The sequence below is a fragment of the Panulirus ornatus genome, chromosome 58 (assembly GCF_036320965.1).
Source record: "Panulirus ornatus isolate Po-2019 chromosome 58, ASM3632096v1, whole genome shotgun sequence".
Taxonomy (NCBI): domain Eukaryota; kingdom Metazoa; phylum Arthropoda; class Malacostraca; order Decapoda; family Palinuridae; genus Panulirus; species Panulirus ornatus.
Genome location: NC_092281.1, coordinates 34,966,366 through 34,972,756, shown reverse-complemented (window position 1 = coordinate 34,972,756; position 6,391 = coordinate 34,966,366). Strand labels below are relative to the sequence as shown.

The following is a 6,391-nucleotide window of genomic DNA, read 5'->3' as shown; positions in this document are numbered from 1 at the left end:
ATATATATATATATATATATATATATATATATATATATATATATATATATATATATATATATCTTTCAATATGTTTACTTTCGATAATGAAGAACAGAAGAATAAGCCAAACAAGTAAATTTCGTCAAAGACATCTCTCTTTTCTTAACGCTGCCTCGCAAAGATTTTCATTAATTCAAATTGAAGAAACAGACGTATTTTTCTCTTGTCTGGTTAGCTCAGTGGTAGAGCGTGAGTCTCACACACTCAAGGTCGTGGGTTCGAGACCCACACCAGACATAATTTTTGTCTTTTTCTTGTTTCATTTTGTCCGCATCACATGTGTGCAACATTCAGTATGTTCGTCCAACGTTATAGCGAAGATCTTCACAATAAATTGAGGTTTTCGACCTTATCTGAAAGGGTCAGGTCCACCAAGACGTCCTTGAAATCTTCCAGAAGCTTCTGGCGATCCTCCTCCAACTGCTGGGCACATCAGAGTTAACATGGGCCGGACATCGGTTGTGGAACGACTTAATCTGCTTCCGGTAGTTAGCAGGGATGATAATGAGGGCTCTGACCTCATACCAGGTCAGCTTAGTTCCAGTCTATTGCTTAGTTCCAGTCTATTGCTTAGTTCCAGTCTATTGCTTAGTTCCAGTCCATTGCTTAGTTCCAGTCTATTGCTTAGTTCCAGTCTATTGCTTAGTTCCAGTCTATTGCAAAGAAAATAAAAAAGTAAAACTCATTTCTTTGTGGAAAATTGAGAGGAAAACACGACAGCAACATGGAGCTTTACCCTGTGATTATTTTGCCGGCAAGTCGGCAACGGTCGGTCAAACACTATTTTGCCGTGGTAATCTCAGTACTTCATATAATACTATGTCACAAAATATGTTCCTGGGGGCGTAGCTCAGTGGTAGAGCACTCGCTTGGCATGCGAGAGGACCCGGGTTCAAACCCCGGCGCCTCCATTTTTTATTTGGGAAATTCATTGTTTTCAGTCTTGTGTGTGTGTATATATATATATATATATATATATATATATATCTTTCTTTCAAACTATTCGCCATTTCCCGCATTAGCGAGGTAGCGTTAAGAACAGAGGACTGGGCCTTTGAGGGAATACCCTCACCTGGCCCAATTCTCTGTTCCTTCTTTTGGGAAAAAAAAAAAAAAAAAAAAAAAAAAAAACGAGAGGGGAGGATTTCCAGCCCCCCGCTCCCTCCCCTTTTAGTCGCCTTCTACGACACGCAGGGAATACGTGGGAAGTATTCTTAATCCCCTATCCCCAGGGATATATATATATATATATATATATATATATATATATATATATATATATATATATATATATATATATATATATATATATATATATATATATATATATATATATATCGTTCGATCAGTCAAGTTAAGCAACGTTGGGTCTGGTCAGTACTTGGATGGGTGACCGTCTGGGAACACCAGATGCTGTTATCCCTGGGGATAGGGAAGAAAGTATACTTGCCACGTATTCCCTGCGTGTCGTACAAGGCGAATAAAAGGGTAGGGAGCAGAAGGCCGGAAATCCTTTACTCTCATTTTCAATTTTTCTAAAGACGGAACAGAGAAGACATAAAGATATTGTAAAGATGTAATTAATATAAGATATAAGAATGAATGGAAGATATGGATGTAGCTGAAACAAGGAGTAATGAAGATTAAGGTGCAATGAAAATTATTCTGTAGTGAAGATAAATATATAAGTTGTAATGATAATGAAGTTGTAATGATAATAAGTTGTAATGATATAGAAGAAGTAATGATAATGATGAGACTGTAGTGAAGATGAGGGTTTAGTTAGGGAGTAGTGACAATTGCCTTTACAATGATGATAAGGGAGTAACACAATGAGGAACACAAACTTTCCAAAGCTACGTTCAAGTCAGACTTTGAACTAAGTTCGGTAAACAGAAGGATGATGTTAAGATGAGAGTGTAGTGAAGAAGAGTATAGTGATGATAAGGATATTGTCAAGATAGGTTGTAGTGAAGATACGAATGTAGTGAAGATACGAATGTAGTAGAGATAAGGGTTATAAAAGAGTAAAGTTTATATGAAATGATTATGTAGTGAAGATAAAAATTATTTTTAGTGAACATTAGAGAGTACAATGATGATGGTATAGTAGAAGTAACTGTGTGGTGAAGAAGAGGGTATAGTGAAGATATAATTTAGTGCAATGGATCATGCATTACAAAGTTGTGCCTATCCACACAAGTGTTACACGTCCCAGGTAAAGATATATTCTAGAGATAGTGTATATCTAACATATATATGTGTTTTATAAATATTTATAAAAAGTTTTCCTGAGGGACAATACCTAAGACTTTTGTATTAAAGTTGATCAGTTGTAAGTGATCAAGCATTACAAAGGTGTGTCCATTGCCACAGGTGCTACTGATCCCGGGTAAAGGTATTTTACAATTTTTGTTTCCTTAACCCTTCTAGTTATCTATGCTTCATCTCTGGCTTGATCGTTGCAAGTGACATTTATGTGTGTAATTCTCTTTATTCTTATCATATAATCAGTCAGTTGAGGTGCAGAACACGCTTTTCTTCCTGGTCACTCCACTCTGTCACATTCAGAAGGTGTTACCGGGCTCAACCCGTACGTCGTTACACCAGGAATGACAAGTAACCTTGGGGAAAGGCTGTATCATCGACCAGGGAAGGGAAGAAATAGCACAGTCTCATCGAAAACCTTTTTGCTTCATAGATATGTGCCATCATCCCCTGCTCCTGTGTGGAGTGCAGCAGCCACGAAGGTGTAGGAGTGTCATCAAAGGTGTGCTGGTGATGTGTGGTAATAATAATACGAAGGTGTAGGAGTGCCATCAAAGGTGTGCTGGTGATGTGTGGTAATAATAATACGAAGGTGTAGGAGCGCCATCAAAGGTGTGCTGGTGATGTGTGGTAATAATAATACGAAGGTGTAGGAGTGTCATCAAAGGTGTGCTGGTGATGTGTGGTAATAATAATACGAAGGTGTAGGAGCGTCATCAAAGGTGTGCTGGTGATGTGTGGTAATAATAATACGAAGGTGTAGGAGTGCCATCAAAGGTGTGCTGGTGATGTGTGGTAATAATAATACGAAGGTGTAGGAGTGCCATCAAAGGTGTGCTGGTGATGTGTGGTAATAATAATACGAAGGTGTAGGAGCGCCATCAAAGGTGTGCTGGTGATGTGTGGTAATAATAATACGAAGGTGTAGGAGTGTCATCAAAGGTGTGCTGGTGATGTGTGGTAATAATAATACGAAGGTGTAGGAGTGTCATCAAAGGTGTGCTGGTGATGTGTGGTAATAATGATAATACTGTTCACACCATCACCTGGGCTGAGACTCAGGACCTGTTACCCTCCTCCTAAGAAGGACTATTTTTGTGTCCCTACTCATCACACTCTCGACCCTCTTACTATCTTCAAACGATCGGAAATAAAGGCAGATCGTAACTCCGTTAATTCCCTACGATGAAAAGATATTGTGTTTAGGATTATGAAGAGCAAGGTATAGACCCAGATGAGCCAGTGTCCGGGCGTGGCCAATCCTCCATATTGTGTCCCCGGTAGCCACTTGGGCAGCGCTACTGTGTGTCGACTCCCTATTGGTGGACCGCTGCTGCTTGCGATTTATGATTGGTCCTCTGCGGCCCAATGATTTCTGTGCTACGCCTCCGCGGTAGTTGATTGGTCATCGATTGTGAGGATGGAATCAGGGATGAAACATGTATAACTAGAAAGGTTAAAGATACAAAGATGGTGAAATACCTTGACCCGGGATCAGTAGCACCTGTGGCAATGGACACACCTTTGTAATGCTTGATCACTTACAACTGATCAACTTTAATACGAAAGTCTTAGGTATTGTCCCTCAGGAAAACTTTTTATAAATATTTATAAAACACATATATATGTTAGATATACACTATCTCTAGAATATATCTTTACCTGGGACGTGTAACACTTGTGTGGATAGACACATTTTGTAATGTATGATCCATTACACAAAATAAACTTCACTAACGAAGAGTTATACCACGAGTCGTTGGAGAATATTGATCAAATACCTATACAGAATTTTCATGTAAGATAAGAGGCATTTCTTGATAGTAAACATAAGAAATGATGATGAAAGAATAGGGACGTAGATGTAAATATTTTGTTAAAAGATGAAACACTCCTGCCTTAAACTAGCTCCTTGTATTACATTTTCACTTAGATACACGCATGATAATGCATTCTGTTCTTTATAAACACAAGTTTTGATGTTTCTAACACGTTTTTATTATTTCTTATATAATCTCAAGGATTCATGCTTAAAGATCTTGGCTATGAACAACCATTATAATACAATATAATACATATCTATCATAAACAAATCATTTATCACAATAACCATTATGTTTGTACCAGATTCTTTAAGTCCTCAGTCACGTTTGTTAATATATAAGAGATTTTTCCGCCACTGACAAGTGGCTCCGTGGTGTAGTGGTTAGCACATCTGCCTCATAAACAGTTGGTCCGGGTTCGATTCCCGGCGGGGCCTTTGTTTTCAGTATTTTTTTGTGATCGTAAATACTCGTAGATATGTTTCTCTCTCTCTCTCTCTCTCTCTCTCTCTCTCTCTCTCTCTCTCTCTCTCTCTCTCTCTCTCTCTCTCTCTCTCTCTCTCTCAGCCGACAGGCAAGTTGAAGTTATCTGGAATTCATCCTTTAGAAATCTGGTATACGAAGAGAGGCTATAATGATTGGATCTCTTCTCCTTTAAGACACGTTGACTTCGCAGCGACTTAATCCAAGTGTTCAAAATTCTGAATAAGTTCGATAAAGTGAACGTCGAGCATCTTTTCGAAATACAAGAAAATGTGGTTACCAGGACAAATGGAATAAAACTCAAAGCTAAATGATGTAGTACGGACGTGGGATAAAGTTTCTTTTCCTATAGGTGTGGTTTATCACTGGAATAAGTTACCGTCAGACGTAGTGAATGCTAAAACCATAAATACTTTCAAAAGTCGTTTAGAAAATTATCTTATAAAGTCAGGTATACTTTGAGAAAAACGCCAGAAATTAACGAATAAACGACAGCGATAACGGGGACACTAGAAGGCTAATGTGCAGAATGAAATTTTTCTTGTCAAGCTATTATTTTTGTTTTTCACACAACCCAGTCGTGGGCCAATCAGGCCTTCTGTTGTCTGTCTTTGTAATGTAAATATAACTTTATTATGTTGCTGAACATTTGAAATAACACAGTTATAATGACTTATAGATATTTTCTAAACACAAAATGATACTAAAAGAATGATAATGTAACTGTATGAATATATATTGAACATGTAAGAGGAGTCTCAAGGTCATCAGTAATGGTATATATATAATATCAGGATAAGAACTTGACAATCATCATCACAGTCACGTTGCTGCCACGGTGGTGACCGCTGCTGCGTCTTGTAGCCAGGTTGTAGCTCTTCCTCCCGTGCCAGTGCTTACCCTGGCTTGGTTTATAAGGCTTGATATCTGTTGCGTCCAACTTGTATTCATAAGGTTGGTTGTGCAGGATTAAACTTTCACTGACCGCAGGAGAACTCAGCCTGGCCTTTGTGTGTCCGGACCAACTCTGAAAACCTTACTGCTCGACCAACTGCCTCATCTTTTTTGTGGGGGTAAGGTAGTTCTTTTTTCCCCACTGTCTGGGGTGGCTCACCACCTAGTTTGGGACGAGGTCCCTGTTAGGATGGATAACGGGAAACCATCCACTGCCCCCGTACTGGGAAGTGGTAATGAACGACCCAACATCAAAGCTAGAAACGTTAAATTTGTTAACATACATGAGACCGGTTCAACGACCCTGGCCTCCCTCAATCCCTTCTTGATCAGGAAGGTCATTGATGGCTGGTCAGGGCCCGTTGACATGGTCAGGAAACTGGCAAGTGGTGATCTGGTCAAGGTCAAGTCGGCGATCAGGTAGCCGATTTGCTCAAGGTGACCCACTTCCATATTTACAAGGTCGTGGTCACAATTCCAGTATCCATAAACTCGTGCAGGGGAATTATCTACTGTCTGGAACTCATGGACATGTCGGAGGACGAAATTGTGAAGGAACTGGCAGACGTTGATGTGGCCCAGTTGATAAATTTGACATTTGGATAATCAAATCTCCCGGATGAGATCTTCGTTGGTTACTTACGTTGCCAAGTAAGACCTTACATCCCGAACCGTTTGCGTTGCTTCAGGCAACCATCCAAACTGGGACCGGGAATGTCCACGGTTCAAGTTCGAGAAGGAAGTGTGTGAGGTGAAGACACGTAAAAACATTTCGTATGGCGAGGCTAGGAAGAGGGTTAAGGAGTCTTGTGAGACTCCCA

At 39.6% G+C, this 6,391-nt stretch overlaps 3 non-coding genes across 3 annotated transcripts; all 3 read left to right on the top strand.

The window, feature by feature from the left end:
* Window positions 1-207: 207 nt before the first annotated feature.
* Window positions 208-279, top strand: TRNAV-CAC (transfer RNA valine (anticodon CAC)). The gene has a single exon. It is a non-coding gene; the product is annotated as a tRNA-Val (tRNA).
* A 602-nt stretch (window positions 280-881) lies between these two features.
* TRNAA-GGC (transfer RNA alanine (anticodon GGC)) lies at window positions 882-953 on the top strand. The gene has a single exon. It is a non-coding gene; the product is annotated as a tRNA-Ala (tRNA).
* A 3,545-nt stretch (window positions 954-4,498) lies between these two features.
* On the top strand, window positions 4,499-4,570 carry TRNAM-CAU (transfer RNA methionine (anticodon CAU)). Its single transcript has one exon. It is a non-coding gene; the product is annotated as a tRNA-Met (tRNA).
* Window positions 4,571-6,391: the final 1,821 nt, after the last annotated feature.